The 16683-nt window shown below is 41.8% G+C and overlaps 1 protein-coding gene across 5 annotated transcripts in view; it reads left to right on the forward strand.

The window, feature by feature from the left end:
* The window catches only part of prickle1b (prickle homolog 1b), an 80054-nt gene that overhangs the window by 49446 nt on the left and 13925 nt on the right, over window positions 1-16683 (forward strand). Inside the window, exon 1 of one of the 5 annotated variants that reach the window (XM_026146845.1) lies at window positions 3201-3436. The exons of 1 other annotated variant lie outside the window; for it this stretch is intronic. The gene's annotated coding sequence lies outside the window, so the exon portion shown is untranslated. Of the gene's footprint in view, window positions 1-3200; window positions 3437-3464; window positions 4473-4544; window positions 4742-4781; window positions 5215-16683 lie in introns of those variants that run through there. 3 more of the 5 variants (XM_026146849.1, XM_026146847.1, XM_026146848.1) reach the window with 3 other exon arrangements.

Genomic DNA, 16683 nt, shown 5'->3' on the forward strand with positions numbered 1-16683 from the left:
AACAAGGGCGTCCATGGGTCCCTCTCTGTGTGGGCTGACTTACTGGCTGGCAGGGACAATAAGCCATACTGTTTGACCCGCTCTGCCTGTCACACTGCCAACTTCACCGACATTCAAACAGCTATCCTCTCTCCCCCGACGCCACGGCAGTGGACTAAATTCAATCCAACCACACAGCTCAACAAATTATTTCTTGACGTTAATCCATTTCTGTGTCTAAGACAGTTTTTGTAAACCATGAAGCAAAAAAATTATAAAAATTATATCAAAAGGCACATATGGTGATTTCTGACTTGCCAGTAGGTATTTTTGTTTAAACTATAGCACCAGTTTTACACATCGTGGGGGAGTGTAAACCCTGGGCAGGTCACTGGGCTATCTTGGGCTAACACATTCACACCTATGATTAATTTAGAATGGCCAATTAACCTAATATGCATTTGTTTGGATTGTGGGAGCACCCACAAGAAACCCAAAGGTATAGAAAAAAAAAATGCAAATGCCACACAGAAAGATTCCAAATCACCAGGCGATTCTTGCTGTGATGCAACGGCATCCTGCTGCAGTTGATTATAGTATAGTAATTATATAAATATATCTAAAGTCCTGCAACAGATTGGCATCCTGACCACAGTGTACCTGGCCCTGTGACAACTGGTATAGGTTCCAGCTGCCCCTGAATTGAATAAGCAAAAGAAAATGGATGCTTGGATATATTGTGGGGGAAATAATCATTTAATCACCTGCTCACTTACAAAGAAATAAAAAGCCTCTAAATTTTATGCTAGTTTTATCTTAATGGCCAATGACAGAATATCAACCAAAAATCCAGAAAAAACATATTGTGTTTTTGTATGAATTGAATAGTTTCTTGCAGTTAGTCACTAGGTTTGCACACATCTCAACAAATTTCCCACGTGTGGGACTAATAAAGGTTATCTTATCTCAGGAAGGATTTGGGCCATTCCTCTTTATTTAAACTCTAAATCCTTTAGGTTTTGTGGCTGCCCTTTGGCAACTTTCACAGATATTCTATAGGACTGATGTATGGAGACTCATTAGGCTACTCCATGACCTTAATGTGCTCCTTCATCATCATGGTCATGCTGGAAGACCCATCCACGACCCATCTTCAGGGTTCTGGCTGAGAGAAGGAGGCTTTTGTCCAAGAGTTAATGGTACATGAACCCATCCATTGGCCCCTCAATTTAAACGTGTATACGTTTTATACCCTTAGCAGAAAAGCAGCCAAATCCTAAGGTTTCCAACTCCATGCTTGACTTCTTCCATTTCTGAATCATCACACCACCAGTTGTCACCTTCTCACCAAGCTGATGGTCTTGTAGCTCTTTCTGGCCTTGTGCAGGTCCACAATCTTGTCTCTGACTTTTTTTGACAGCTCTTTAATCTTTCCCCTGGTGGTGGAGAGGTTAGAATGGAAGAAATTGATTTATGGACAGTTTTGCTTTATACACATAATGAGTTAAGATCAAGAGTATCTGTAATTGATTTAATGATTGATTGTGATCTGTGTGCCACATGTGTACACAGCCATATAAGTTTTTTTTTTTTTTTTAACAGACTGTTCATCTTTTTGTAAGTGAGCAAACTTACAAATTCAGCAGCGGATCAAATAATTATTTCCCCCACTGTGTTTAGTGTCTAACATAAGAACATATTCTAAATATATACAGAATCATTTTGTGTTTCTGTGTCTTACAATTCAAAGCTTTTGTGTTTCCCTAGGTTCCAAAGAAGTGACTTGATAAAGTTGTGTCAGTGCGGATTCTAACTGTTACAGCCGGGACAGAGGAGCACAGTTCTTTATCTAGAACATTTAGTGCTGCCTTGCTCTTTTATCATACACCTACATACTTCCATCTAAGCAAAACCTCATAAATTACCCAGTGGGATGCTGAGCACTGAGGTGTGAACATCAGTAAGGTGTTGATGGAGATAAAACCTCTTGTCAAGTCAAGTCACTTTTATCTATTATTATATAGCCCCTTTTAAAACATTAGAAGGTGACCCAAAGTATACAGGAAGAAAGACGATTGCTTGGGTAAACATGTGATGAGCAGTAGAAAGAAGTCTGAGAAAAATCATGATAGCAAATACAGGTACAAATACAGAAAAAACAGTAACAAAAAAGATAAAAATTTAAGAGGGGTTTTTTAATTAAGAACAAATATATGAGGTAATTGATTAATTCAGAGTAACAGGGAACCTCTGATTCAGCAAAAAGTGTGGGACTGTGGTGGGTTACAAAAAATGACATCACGTATAAAAGATGTTTTTAAATGTGTGTAATCTTATATTAATTAAAGTGGACGAATATTGGTTTGAATCTGCACTTAGAAGAAGTTAGTTTGGATCACTGAGCTTCTGAACATACATGCTTTCATTCTGGGCTGCGCAGTGCCTAACACTTCCACACATCACCGCAGACGGTCAGTTTTGAGTTTCATGAGGCTACTGCTTTCCTGCATGGAGTGTGTGATATACTGTGCCATGCACGCCACAGACAGGAAAGGGAACTGGGGTTGGGTCGGTGTGGGAGTCTGTTCTATCAAATATTCTTGTAAAAGTCATAAATTATGAAGAAGAGGTGAACGCAAGAGCATTTTACCGCACAGTTGCTGCTCAGTTCCTCAAAGGCTGTTTGTATGGTAAGCACTTGTGAGTTTGTGGTGGCCTTCTCATCCTTTATGGCGCTTTCCACATTTATTGTTCAAGGTTATATATATATATATATATATATATATATATATATATATATATATATATATATATATATATATATATATATACACACACACACACACACACACACACACACATTGGGTGAATGTGCAGTAGTAGCAGCAAGCAGGTGAATTCTGTACGTTAATATGAATAGACATCTGACTATTTTACAGGATAGGCAATATAAACATATTTAAAATTAAAGGAATTTGGAATGTACATTGTGCCTTGGTTTAGAGTGTCTGGAAGAGAGTCCTGTCTCAGTCAATTGTATGAGATAATAGTAATCTTTTTTTAATTTCCTAAACATACCCATAAACTCATAGCTTGGAGTATACTTTCTAGCAGAGGGAGGGGGCGTGTGTGCGTTTCTGTATAGAGGAGGGAGGGAGAGGAATAGGGGGTGGGCAGCCCAGCCAATAGGCGCAGTGCAGCGTTAATGTCATTGCTGGACGCTCTTAACTTGATGCCAGAGCTGCGCAGCGCTCAGTCCTGGTGAGACTGCTTCTGATTATCTCTCTCTGTACTCATGATCATGCACTGAAAACATCATCACTGAGCTGATCCGGGACGCGGAACGGGACGGAGTTGTGCGTTTGTGCGGCCAGCACGAATGCCTCCACAGTCGTGATTATATTTTGATAAAAGGAATATTCAGGCTGCCCCGCATCGAGTTGTTGCTCCTTTAAAGGTGAGTGTTTGACCCGGTAATTCATTTTGTTCTGTAAACTGTGATATGCGCGTTCTCGATAGTACTGTGAAGTCATGGTTTCTGCGTCAACAAGAACCAAGTGAGATTACCTGTCTCTCAGTTTACTTCATGGCCAAACAGGCGAGAACAAAAAGAAACGACTTCGTTGAAGCACTGTGGCATTTTTTCCCCAAAAGAGAAAAAAAATTGGGGGGGAATCTGTGAACCAGGGTGGGGGATTTTAACTTGGAAAATGTGCATGCGTAAAGACGCGCTGGTTTTCATTTTGGTTTCCAGATGTATGGCTGCCTCTTGTCACTCAGGTGGGCTCCATCGCTTTCTCTCTCGATCTGACTGCTCCTTTTCCCTCTCTTTGCAAGTTCCCAAATCTCCTCTGAAGTACATCTGTTGTGACACACCGCAGCCCAAAATCCACACACACGATAGAGTGAAGCCACATCACTCCAACCGCGCTAAACAATTGACAAAGTCAGGCATTTCTTTCATACTCAGCCCCACATCAGACTTTAATCAGCCCTTTCAATGGAGTCAATTTGTTACAAGATGAACATGTTTACTCTCCCTTGGCTTAAGACTTTTAACTCAGAATGCATAAAATATAGTTAAAACCGCGACTGTAAGTCCTACAGTGACGTGTTAAGGTAATAAAGCCAGTGGTGGCACCTAGTGGTGAGAGAGATTGCTAAGATGCTGCAGTGAGAGCAGTAGACTTGTGGGTTTAATTCTGGTTTTTGCATATGAGAAATCTTGTAAAGTAGAGTAATGGCATATCTACACTGTAGTCTAAATTCAGACTCTTAAATGGGATATTTAAGAGTCTGAATTACTACCAGAAATGCTCTCCGACCCATAAAGCCTTCTTGTTAACTGCCCCCAAAGTTAGTTGATCCAGGATCAGAGCAACCGAGGATCAGGTGACTGAGGTGTATTCCCCCTCTGTGGGAGGCCAGTCAGGCGCACTGTGCGCCACTTTGCTGGGGGTATACGCGCTGCTATGCTAAGCCTTTGTTAATGAGTACGTATCTGTGTGTGTGTGTCCTTGTCTGTGTGTGGTACTGGGTCTAAGTGCTTGTGGATCAGCATGTCCATTACTTTGTATGCTTGTGTGCATCCGCTTTTCTGCTTATGTGTTCATGCGGGTGTGTGTGTGTGTGTGTGTGTGTGTGTGTGTGTGTGTGTGAGAAAGAGAGATAGCTGTTTGGACTCAGGAGTTAAGCTGCTGTTAATTGGTCAGCCATTTGGACCACATGGGAGAGTCGAGTCAGGCAGTAGCTGAAATGATCGGTATGTTTTGGCTTGACTTCAGCGGGCTGCGGGACATGACACTGATTCCTTCATATAGATGCTGAACACTGTGGTTTGTCTTGCGTTTGTTCAAAAGAATAGCTTTTGAAATCCTCTTTTCACTAATCTTCTGAATATGCAGCTGGAGGTAGGGAGCATGACTTGTGTTTAATGGTTGTAAAATGTACCAACATTTAATTTGATCTTTTACAAGTTTGCTGCAACCATGACTTGCACTTTTGGCTGTCGCCCAGCAAAGACGTAGTATGAAACATGAGAAACCATTAAAAGATTATTCCTCATTTTTACAAGTTGTGTTTTTACAATTTAAACTAATGTCAGACCTCAGAAGACAATTACCAGCTGCAGTAATTTTATTGGTGGTATCTTCTGTCCTTAAGAGCAGCAGCAAGACACTCACTGAAGAAAAAAAGCTCAAGTATCAGTGACAACATGTGGCTAAGTCGCAAAAGGTGGGTTGTAAAGCGGCTTGCAGAAGCAGCAACAGCTGTATGCAGGTAGATTAAAGCAGCTTCATTAGCGTGCCCTACTTTCCATTTGGATATGTTTCAGCTGAGCTATCAGCTGATGTGGGCTGGCACTGACATCAGCTGTTATCATCTGATGTTCACTTTATCAGTTCAGGTAGCTCAGGTAGTAAGAGATGATCATTTTTAGTGATGCAGAGAGCTGTTGGTTTTTTTTTTTCTGTTTTTTTATGCAATGAGGATAAACAAAGAGCAAGGGGGGGAAAGGAAAAAATCAGCATTTAGAGGAGTTTGTGCCTTTAATGGGGAGGTTTAATGGAATTCTTTTGCCAAAACAAAAATGGGGCTAAAAGGTTCATTTTGTTTTAACATATCACAATGAGGGGAGTAAGGAAGCCTTCTAGCTGAGGAGGATGTGAATCAGATGGCAGGTTATGAAGCAGATGCAAAGGAGATGACCTTTTAGGCTTTATTCAAAGACAAGAATGACTCCATGGAGTAAAAATCCATGTCTCGCTTTGGCAGGAGAGGCGGATTAGATTATGAATGAATCCTCGACTTCTTGTTTGTTCCGCTTTCACGAAAGCCTCGGCAGCTTGTTGTTTGTGGACAGCCTCTAGCTTGACAGATTCATTTTTCAGAGCGGTGTCTCTTGATTAGAAACAGAAAACTTCGTCCTACACTTCTTCATTTTCTTCTCACATGCAACCCAGATTCTCATTCTTCAGTGGGGTTTGAGTGCCAGAGAGGAAATCCAGCCTGGAGATTGTTTTGATATTGTTGGACACTGTCCTGGAAAACCTTTCCTACTCAGCGACAAGGGTGTTCTGGATTTAGAGCCACTGGCTTAAACACCTCAACTGATCACAGCAGTAAAGCTGCATAAAGAGCTCAGGATGTGCTGTTTTTCACACTTTTTTTTGGAACTTAAAAGATTCAGTCCAAAAAGTTGCAAGAAAACCTCTTTCATGGTCATTAGGTAACTTTTAGAGAAGGGCATCCCATTTGAAATCCATACTTTTCTAAACATAATAGTTTATACTAGGATGGTTTGCTACTGGGCTAACATCTTCGAGGGGGTTGCGCAGACTTTACACCCTTCTTGTGTCCCAGTGTTTAACTTGGAGGAAAGATTGGCATAAGATTAAATAAATGGAACCTAATAAGAAACATAAGCACAAATGTGAACGGCGTGTGTGTTTGTATATGTGTGTTCATAAGAGTGTGAGAGACAGAAAAAAAAATTGAGCGACCTATTAGTAAGGCAACACTGTTCAGTCTGTGCACCTCTCTCAGCCTAAGACCAACATGCGTACACACAGGCAAGTTTGTTCTGTCATACTGGAATTAATCGAGTGTGGGGTTGTGTAAATCATTCCAAACCTCAGAAAACAGACACACACAGACACACAAACACACACACGTGTATACACACATATGCTTGCCAAGCAGCTATCCCCTGTAGTTGTGTGCAGAGGGCCAAACAGTGAAGGTCCAATTACTGAGCTGGAGCAACAGCACAGGGAACAATGAAGAACAGACGTTTTCTTGAATGTTTCAAAGCTATGAGAGCAACAGAAATAAGACTTTCTGTGCATTTTCCTGACGTTTTGGATACTCAAGGTTAATCCAGAGACTAGCAGATTGTTAAATTAACCATTATTTGTTTTGTTTTTTGTTTTTTAAGTACATGTGATTGAAATGCCTGTCAGGCACCGGCATCGGTCAGGTCATTCATGTTCATGTGGGGGCTGAGACAGCAATCCTCGATCTACAAACACTAATCGTGATCTTTGTGCTCGTTAAGTGGTTTCAGACCAAACCCTGCAGGCCGCATTGGCTCCACAAACCTTGTATTATGGTCAGCTTGTGGAGAGGAAAAGTAATTCGGGGTTTAGAGGAATATCAGACGCTGAGTAATGGACTCGGAGAGGGAACTGAGCTCAACTCTGTGTCAAAACATGCAGCGGAGCTGAAATGAAGTTGCCCGCAGCGCTTGCTAAGTGACGCAAAGCTGAGGTGTGTTTAGAGTTCCCGACTCGTGCCTGTGAGTGAGAGTCAATTTGGCACCAAGTTAATTACCTATACACACAGCTCTATTTGATGATGATTAAAGCCACACACACACACACACACCTGCCCAGACACTGCCAGTCGCCAGCCTCGGCAGTTAGCGAGACATTAAAGGTGATGATTATTAGATGATAATAATTGAAAGGCTTTAAAGCCCAAGTGAGAGGTAAACAGTATAGATAGAAGGAGAGTCTCGTATAGGAAGACGAGATTTCGCTGCAAAAACCACGTAATTATTCCCCATTGAAATGACCACCCTGAGGCAGAACACAAATGATAGCTTTCAGTTTTGTTTTTGATTGGGAAAAACATAAAAAGGTCTCTTCCTTAGATTCTGGGCTCTTGTTGGTTGTTGAGGGCGACATCAATCACGTAGCATTGCTGTTATGATGGGAAAACCTCTTCCAATTTTGGTGATCATGTTTCACAGTTTGATGTTTTGTGGCTTCATGTTTTTGCCTCAGTAACAAAAAAAAAGAAAAAAAGAGACTGAGATCATCCTATGGATAATATTAAAGTTAGTTTTTTAGAAACAGAGTTAACACGCTGTGCATCCAAGCCAAACTGGCAACTCCCGCTCTCTGTTTTGGGTGTTGGATACACAAAGCCGTTATTTAGGAACATTTGCCAGAAAAGAGTGTTATTTAAAGGAGAGAGCTATGTCAGAAACATAACAGTTACATGGTTTCAGGTCAGAGTTCAGGAAATCTTCTTATTTGTGAATCTGGGCTTGCTGTTTCAGAGCGTGCATCAGCAAACATGGCTCAGCTTCAGCCCCTCTTTCCCCAAATTGGTCTCATGTGTTTGACATTGTGTTCCCGAGGCTTAGACCGAGTTGAATGTCTCAACTCAGACCTAATCAGGGACAGCCTGCTCCTTTCCCCTGCCTTCAGAGAATTTTCATCTTTCTCTCTTCCCTTGCGTCGCTCTCTTTAGCATTTCACCTCTCTTTCACGTTGCACACGATCTTCTTGTGACTCTTCCAGGCCCACGAACTAATCACTGTCAGCCAGCTTCACAAAACAGGAGCAGATGTACCAAACGAGATGGTTTAATGCGTTGCGAAAAACACGAGCTGGCAAATTTCTTGTGATTTATATGATGAAACATTTAGTTATCATTACATTGGGTGGTCGCCTGTCTCTGCAGAAGTCTGTGGGGACATACCCTATCTGTCGCTGCATCTCCATGTTGCCTGACATGATCCCAGAGGACCAGCAGCCCTCTAATTCATTCAGAGGGGAAATGGCTCCATCCAATCTGATGCCACCCAGACTCAGGAAATGGCCTGTTGTGATAAATGCGATATAAATGAGGGTGGGGAAAATTACAGGACTATCACCAAATTTACCAAAAAGCTGTGGATGCTGCTTTTGCTTGAGGACTTGTAGAGTCACAACTTTCAGTATTAAATGTTCAAAACATCTCTAATTAATGTTTTTGACAATCACTTCACTTCTGTTCACAGCAAGCTGTATATGGAGATGGACATAGGCATCATTAGTGGCCTCCTGATTTGGAGTTTAACATTATAGCCCTTCCGATTTTGTTTTGGAGACCTGGAGGTGTTGCATCCTCTCTCTGCTGCTCTCAAGTGGGGAGAAAAAGAGGCCAATGTACATTCATTACCATTCAAAGTTGCATAGGAACGCAGCTTCATCTTAAATGACTTTCCCATCTTACATAATAAGCCCCTAGCTGCCTTTGTGTTCTGTGGCAAGCAATCAAGCTGTGGTGTATCCTTCTGTCGGGACAATTTCTCCTCCAAGACACGGAGAATGTACCAGATTTTCATCCACAGAGGTTAGCTGATGAAAGCTTTGGGGGTTTTCCAAGTGCTCTTCACAAAACAAATCCAAACAGTGATCTGTCTGCATTTCTGTGTTGTGAGATCCATCTGTTCCTTTTTTTTTCTGCCTGTGAAAATGGGGTTAAATTACCACTTGCATTAATGAGGTGGTAAATAAATGTCTCTTGTGTTTACACGAATGACCTCCAAAACCAGACAGTAAACTGAGGGGGGAGAAAAAGAGGGGTTCATTATCTCAAATCAACCAACCGTGGAAAACAACATGTGGGGCCCTGTTTGTGTGTGCATACGGCTATGTATCGTTGCATTTGTGTGTTTTGCATTTGTTTTTAATTATTTGAGACTTTACATGCATCTTTTGGAGTGTTGTAGAGGAAACCCCCAGGACTACCCCCCCCCCACCCTTTCCACCCTCGGGGCCTTTCAGACATCTGGTTGTGGATGGACACCTCATATCCCCAAGTAATACGTGCTGTTAAGCCCCTGGGAGCCGCCGCTGTGCACATCATTACAACCCTCCTCGGGCTTTGCCTGGAAGTTCGCTGAAACCCTATCGTTTGGTTCAGAGGGGTACAAATATGCTCTATATCCTTTTATGCTACTTCCTTCCCAGTTCGTCTCCCATCTGTTGCAGATTAGTTTTCGTTGTGTGTTTAGAGAGCAAAGCCCATTGCTGAGCGGGACTGATAGTAAACCCAGAAGGTTTTAGTCAGAACTGTCAGGTAGGTCTGAATTAACAGAGAGGCCAACTGAGGATATGCCCGGCTGAGAAGAAAGACGAGGGGCGGGGGGGTTTAAAGAGAGAAGCAGACAGGGAGAGGGTGAGACAGGCTCCAAAGCCCACCAAACAGTGCGTCTGTTTACCCATGAACCTCAGGCCCGCTACTCGAGGGTCAGTGTGGAATGCCAACATGGTCTGCCTGTCCAAATTCAACTGCAGTTGCTGGGTAGTAGAAGGAGAGAGAAACAACCTTACAAAATGACCAGTCATGCCACTTTCCCTGTGATAGCGACTTTATTGAAACACACAGCTCAAAGCCACTTTCATATAGCACACAGCCTCGATATCTGTCACCCCCCTGCAACCCAAACTTGCCGTCAGAATGTTTGCGTTGCCGTGCCGGGTCAAGTTGCCGTCGCTCAGCTGTTCTTTTATCAGTCTCCTTTCAAAATCTCTAGTAGAAATCTGCACAAACGGGGCTTTGGAATGCGCAGTGAAACTAAAAGCTCTGCTGTATGGTTTCACATACACACCCTTCTCCCAACTACAAGCAGCTTTGAGAACTGTGCCAGCCCGTGCAGGCCAGACTGCAGGCCGAGTGTGACAAAGTGCCCGGGGCTGCAAACTTGGTCAGACCCGTCTTTCCCAGCTCTTGTGTTTCCACCGCTAAATTATGGGAAAGCGAGGGTGCCGGCATTATAACACACAGCCGGTTTATGTGTGTGCGTTTGTGTGTGTGTGTGTGTTGGTCTGTTCTGCTTGACTGATGTGCCATCCCTTCAGGGTCCTGTCATTAAGCCTCTGTGTACACAACCCCAAACCCTGGGCCACATCTATCTCTTATACTGACTTGATGGGGGACTTGTGCACAAACACACACACAGACACACACGCATGCACACGCCAACAGCTTTCCCATAGTAAATGTGATGCAACTCCGTAGGTTGTCTTGCAGGATGTGTCATCAGATGTGACTGTTTTTACATTTACATCTCCCTCCTTGTTATTTTTAATTTTATTTTCATTAGGAAATACTTGCATCTCACTTTGAGTGGCATAGCTCATTAAAAGCCCTGATTTATCTGTTTCCTTTGGCTGAAACATGTGACACACTGTAAATCAGTCAAATGGATACTTGCAGCAAGAGAGAGGGACTTTTTGTAACAGCAATAACAATGCTGACTTAAGTCAACGTAGAGGAGATCAGCAAAAATAATAAAAGAGCCTACTTCGAGCCAACGCAGCTGGATGGTTGGACTCTCATTTCTGTGTTTCCAAGAGCAAGATATGTTGGGTCCTTTTTCTGTGGTAGTTTGTCATCCTTAAGTACAGTATCTGGGCTAAAAGCAGTTTCTTTGTGACTTTTTCCCTCAAAAGAGCAGCTTTTATCTCCCTCTAACAATATTTTGTAGAAGTCTAATCAGAAAGGCCCGGCTTTTTTAGCCATTCAAGTGAAGCAAATCAGCAGCCCATTTCTCCTGTTAACAAGTACGAGATAACGTGGTTCTTGACATTTTTCATCTTCACCAGCAGTCACTCACTCACCTCTGTTCTGTTATAGTTATAAATATCTGCATATCTGCCTCTTTTTTCTTTTTTTAAAAAAATAATTCCAACCCACACACACTCCTCTCAAAGCCTCGGTTAAAATATCTTCTAGCCTGGCTTTTATTAAAGAAGGAATACATCACTTAACAATATCAAATTAGAGCTGGACGGGAGGCACAAGACTCTTTTCTCTCTCTTCTCTTCAGCGTGCACGCACACATGCAGCACTAGGATGACAACATGTTTGGCTTCCAGATGTATTCCCATTTTTCCATTGTGTTTCTCACTGATGTTCTAGTTCGTCATTGCAATGGAGTGTAAAAGTACTCTTATTTAAAACAGACTCATCACATTTAAAAGGTTGTTATTATACAGCTAAAGCCCACCTGTGCGGCCTAATGGGACTAAAATTGAGACATTTTCATTAGATTTGGCAGCTAAAATGTATCTGAAACGTGATGAATGCAACTGTAAAAACTACAGGAAAAGCACTGTGTACATTGTATACTGCTTTTCTTAAGCCGGTGTCAAACTTTCAGTGTTGTAGTTTACAGTAGTTTAATCTGTCGGTAACTACATGTGCTTGAGTCACATATCAAGCAACACTCCCATACTCCAAATCAGAACATCTTGAAGAACTTGAAGAATTTCCAATTTTGAATTATAGTTGGTAAAAGTAAGACTAAGACAAGAAAAGTGTAGCTTCCAAACCCAATGCCTACCAAAGCTCCAATGACATCTGACAAACCCTTACATTTTATAGCACTTTTATTACCCCCTCTGTTGCCCCAGAGGTGTGTAGGTAACACCCTGGAGTGGTTAACAAATCTCAACAGAGGGTTTTATGACTTTAAACTTAAATTACACTCAACCGGGGAGTGTCAAGGAATATTAACACTGATGTGGCAAAAACCTCCAAGCTTCTCCACACTTCCACAGACCTGATTTGCAGCAGCGAGTCGGGCTGGTGGGCCTTGTTAGCGAGGGCTAAAGATCCCATTTCCTGGTGTGAAAGGCTGCTGTGAGGCGTCTGTCAGCATGAATAGGGCTGAATGTAGAAATCAGTAAAATGTAATGGATGTGAATTGATGCAGGTCTCAGTGTGAGTAAGGGTACATGTGGCTGAAGCTAAACACTTGTGAAAACTGTATTTTTCAAGTCAGATTTAAGTAAGAGAGGTTTGTCCCATGGGTGTTGATGTTGATAACTGAGTTATATTCCCAGTAATATAAGACAAGATGTTTCTAAGAAACTAAAGAAAGTTTTGATTTTCATAACTAGGTGCATTTGTCACAAACCTAGCCTCATGGATCCCACCAGCTAGTGTACTCCTATACACTAGCTGGTGGGATCTATAGTGCTGATCCCAAACCTGGGTAAATGGGGGGCACACAGCGTAAAAATGTGTGCCAAATCAAACATTCAGATCAATCCACTGTGGCAATCCTTGGTAATGAGGAAGCAGCCGAAAGTACCTCTTTCTGTCTGTGGCTGTCAGTTTCTAGGTCTGCAGTATTCCTTGTTGTGTCAGGATCTTTAGGTAATCGGTTAGCAGACACTAGCCTTGCTTAAGGCATCAGTTTGACATAGTGCAAACCACTTATTTAAAAACAAACTGTCTGAGCCGTCTCCTTATCAGAATAGGGAGTAGCTAATGCAACGGACATAGATTAGCACTGAAAGTTACCACTGAAGACCATAACCTTTGGAAGACATACTAGTTCTTGCTTAAAAGAATATGTTTTCTTTAATCCTGGAGAACTGTTTGCACAATCTGGTGTATTTCATCATGTATTTACACTTTACGCTACTTTAACATCAGGAATGATCTGCTTGAGCTTTTATGACAACCTGTCCTGCAGCATGTTGAGACATGCCACTGTCCTTGTTGATTTCGGTTTTGAGCAACCAGGGGGCGATTTCCTCCTTGTATTAGCATTCTAAGGGATCAGGTAAAGTGTTGCCCCTTGGGGTTGAAACAAAGCTGACAGACTGCAGGTGTGAATGACTGTTATAAATGAGAATGGAGAAGATCACTGCTGGAATGGAGCATCGTTTGCTTTGTAAACCTTCCCTCTACAAGAAAGGTCAGGAAAAGTCTGAATTGCCAGTCAAGCTGTGTTCCAAAAGATAGAGAAATTAAAAAAAAAAAGTGCAGCCAGAAAGCATAAGTAAGTGTGCTGTGTGTGTGCATTTGTGTGCAGCTTATGTGTAGTCTAGACTCTTGGATTTCAAGTTTAGAAAAGGCCAGGAGATCTTGTCTGAACCACAGTCCGAAGCTTATGCCAAGGAAATAAAACTCTGCTCACAAAGTCCTTTGAGACCTGATCAAAAGGTTTCTGTCCAAATTGCTTTGGACTTTACTGAATTTAGACCGATATTTTGAGCCAGTAATGTTACTGGATATCAGCCAAGGCTGTGTAAAAAGGAATCAAGAACCCGTGCTCCAGTCACTTCTCATTTAAAATCAGTAGTTTTTACCTGTTGTTGAACAAGATGGGATTAAGTTCTGTTTTTAGCTGTTTTTGAAAAAGCAACTGAATGCAGAACAACACTGATTACTTGCATTTTACAACATTAAAAAGGGTCTGTTTTTAACAAAATCCCAGCTGTGTGTGATTTTCATGCATCTGTGCTCATGCACTAAACCCTGGGGTCAAATGTCGCTGCATAAACTCTCCATTAGCAAGATGCTAGACATTAGCCTAAGACATGTGAATGAAGCCTAAACATCATCTATTCTGCACATGTCTAATCGCTTTGCAGAGACCTAAAACATGAAATATTTGCCTCAGAATGACTTACACCCATTAAAAAGATGTTGTCAAGCAATAAAACTACAGGATAATCTTAATGAGATAAAGTTCAGGTTTGTATGAGGTTTGCTGTTAAGATTAAAAGGCCAAGAAGAATAAAGCAACTTTTAATGTCTCTATCATCGTGTTTCTTTAAATTTACAACAGATAAGCAAACCAACACCTGTAAGATTAATAAATCTGAATTAAAAAGGAGTCTTTCTGCTCTGTCAGACCCTCGTTTCTCTCTAGGAAGAGGCAGAGGAGACAGTAAGGTCAACTGTCCTTTTATGTTTTCTTAAGAACCATAGGTCTCTGGCCACAAGCCCAGGCCCCGTCTGAAAGGCAGATATTTGCCTATTGTCTGGTATAAAGCCACTCATCTGTCCTCCATTCAGCCAGGAGCATTCCTCACCCGCTCATTGGCTGGTTTCATTATCTGAATTAAGTTGCTGTCTATCACAAAAATAGGTTCCCTTCTCTACCTGTCTACCTGGAATAAGATTTGCCAAGCTTTTGAAATGCATATCCAGATAAATATCTTAGGAAACTTAATGCACATCTCTCTGAGGGATAAACACAAAGTGGCTTTTGCAGTGCAGTGCCAAGACTCCTGGAAAACTCAAGAGCTTTTCTGAAAGGTTTACCCTCTAACTGGACTGCCAGGCTCCGCTGTCTCTTCTCTCAATTTCAAATATCTGTTGGTATGCCAGGAAAGAAGGCCGTGCTGGCAACGCACATAGACAGTCCCATCTCTAAGCACACAGAGATCCCTATTCTCTATCGCACTTTCCTAAGCTAATTAGCTAACTGAGTCATTTCTCATTTGTAACAGGTAATCCGACATGTGACAAACAGCTCTTTTGCCCTCTCCACAAGCAACTTTTTCGGGGTCGCCAGAGGAGAAAGGCATCTTTGTCTGCTGGACAATCGAGTAAACTCATTATTCATTTTTGACTCTTTAAATGAAGCCATTGCTGCTTTTCAGCCTTTCACAATGACGGATGATGGCGAGCTTGTCCAAATAATCACATCAAACTTCCCTAGGCTCATCTCAGCGAATTCTGTTTGCATACAGATTATTCTTCTTCGTTGGCTTCATGCGTTATTTTTTTCCACCATGGAAGAATAAGTGTAACTTTTCACATTTGATGTCTACTAATGCAAGCGTCACCTTCGGGTGTCATTGTAGATCTGAGCTCTTTACACCTGGTTCTGCCAGATTGTTGGGAGTTTCTTAAAGTGAAGTATCATTTGACAATAACATCATTGTGGAGTGAGAGATGAGGATGGAGGGGACCCCTTTTTCTTGGTAATGTCCGAGATGGGCTGAACCCGACAGATCCTCTGCGTGAGAATTTCCTGAGATGGATGAGTTGAGACTTGAGGGGAAGCAAGGTCAACATTTAACTGGTGAAACACAAACAAGACCCAAGGAGCTGTCTAATGGACAAGCTGCTTTTAAATGACTGAACACCTCCAAACACAGAGTGTGTCAGGTGTCGATATGTTGGCAAACAAAGACCCAAAGTTGCTATTATCAATATTTTTATATAAACAGTGGGTCACATGAATCCTTGTATGTGAAAGTGGATCATTTATAGCGAGGAACTCAGGAAGTCAAGTCAGGTTTAAAAACCTTTTAAAGCATCTTTTTAACTTTATTATTTTGGTTTTTAGGAGCTTCTGTAGATGGAAGGATTTCAAGCAAAGGTTTTGCCAGTTTGTTGGTCTTGAATATTCAGGTGTGCCACAGTCTTCCCAGGAGTGGACATCCCAGCAAGCTCACCTCAAGTTCAGACCATGTAGTGGCCAGAGAAACTGATTAAAAAAAACCCACGATTCCATCTCAGGCTCCACAGGCCTCAGTTGTTAAAGTTCAAGTCAGTACAATTAGAAGAACACAGAAGAGGTATGGATTGCTTGAAAGGGCTGTCAGGAGAATGACGCTTTATTCTAAAAAGACCATGGCAGCATGGCTTGGTTTGGGAAAGCTGCATCTGAAAAAGCCAGGAGACTTCTAGAACGATGTCCTTTAAACAGACAAGACCAAAGAGATGCTTGACTTTAATGCACAGCACCATGTTTGGAGAAACCCATTCACATCATATCAGCTTAAAAACTTCATACCAGTTTTGAGGCAGGGTGGTGGAGGGGTGATGATTTGGGCTTGTTTTGCAGCGATTGGACCATGAACTCTGTATATCAAAGTGTTCTAGAGTTAAATCTCTGTCAAACAGTTAAAGCTCGGCCCAAGTTGGCTCATGTAGCAAGGCAATGATCTTGAGCACGGCAGCACAACAGTCAACAGAATGGCTGAAAAAAGAAAGGAGCTAGTGTGTTGCAATGGCTATAAATGTGCTAAAATCAATTCAGGGTGCTCTCCATTAATATTAACGAATAAAAGGCTACAAAAGTGACTTACAACCATCCCCATAATTTCATGATATGTTGACTGGACATTTACAACAGATGGCACACTTTTACAGATAACCTTAGTAATGTGA

This window comes from Astatotilapia calliptera, chromosome 17 (genome assembly GCF_900246225.1).
Source record: "Astatotilapia calliptera chromosome 17, fAstCal1.2, whole genome shotgun sequence".
NCBI classification, from domain to species: Eukaryota; Metazoa; Chordata; class Actinopteri; order Cichliformes; family Cichlidae; genus Astatotilapia; species Astatotilapia calliptera.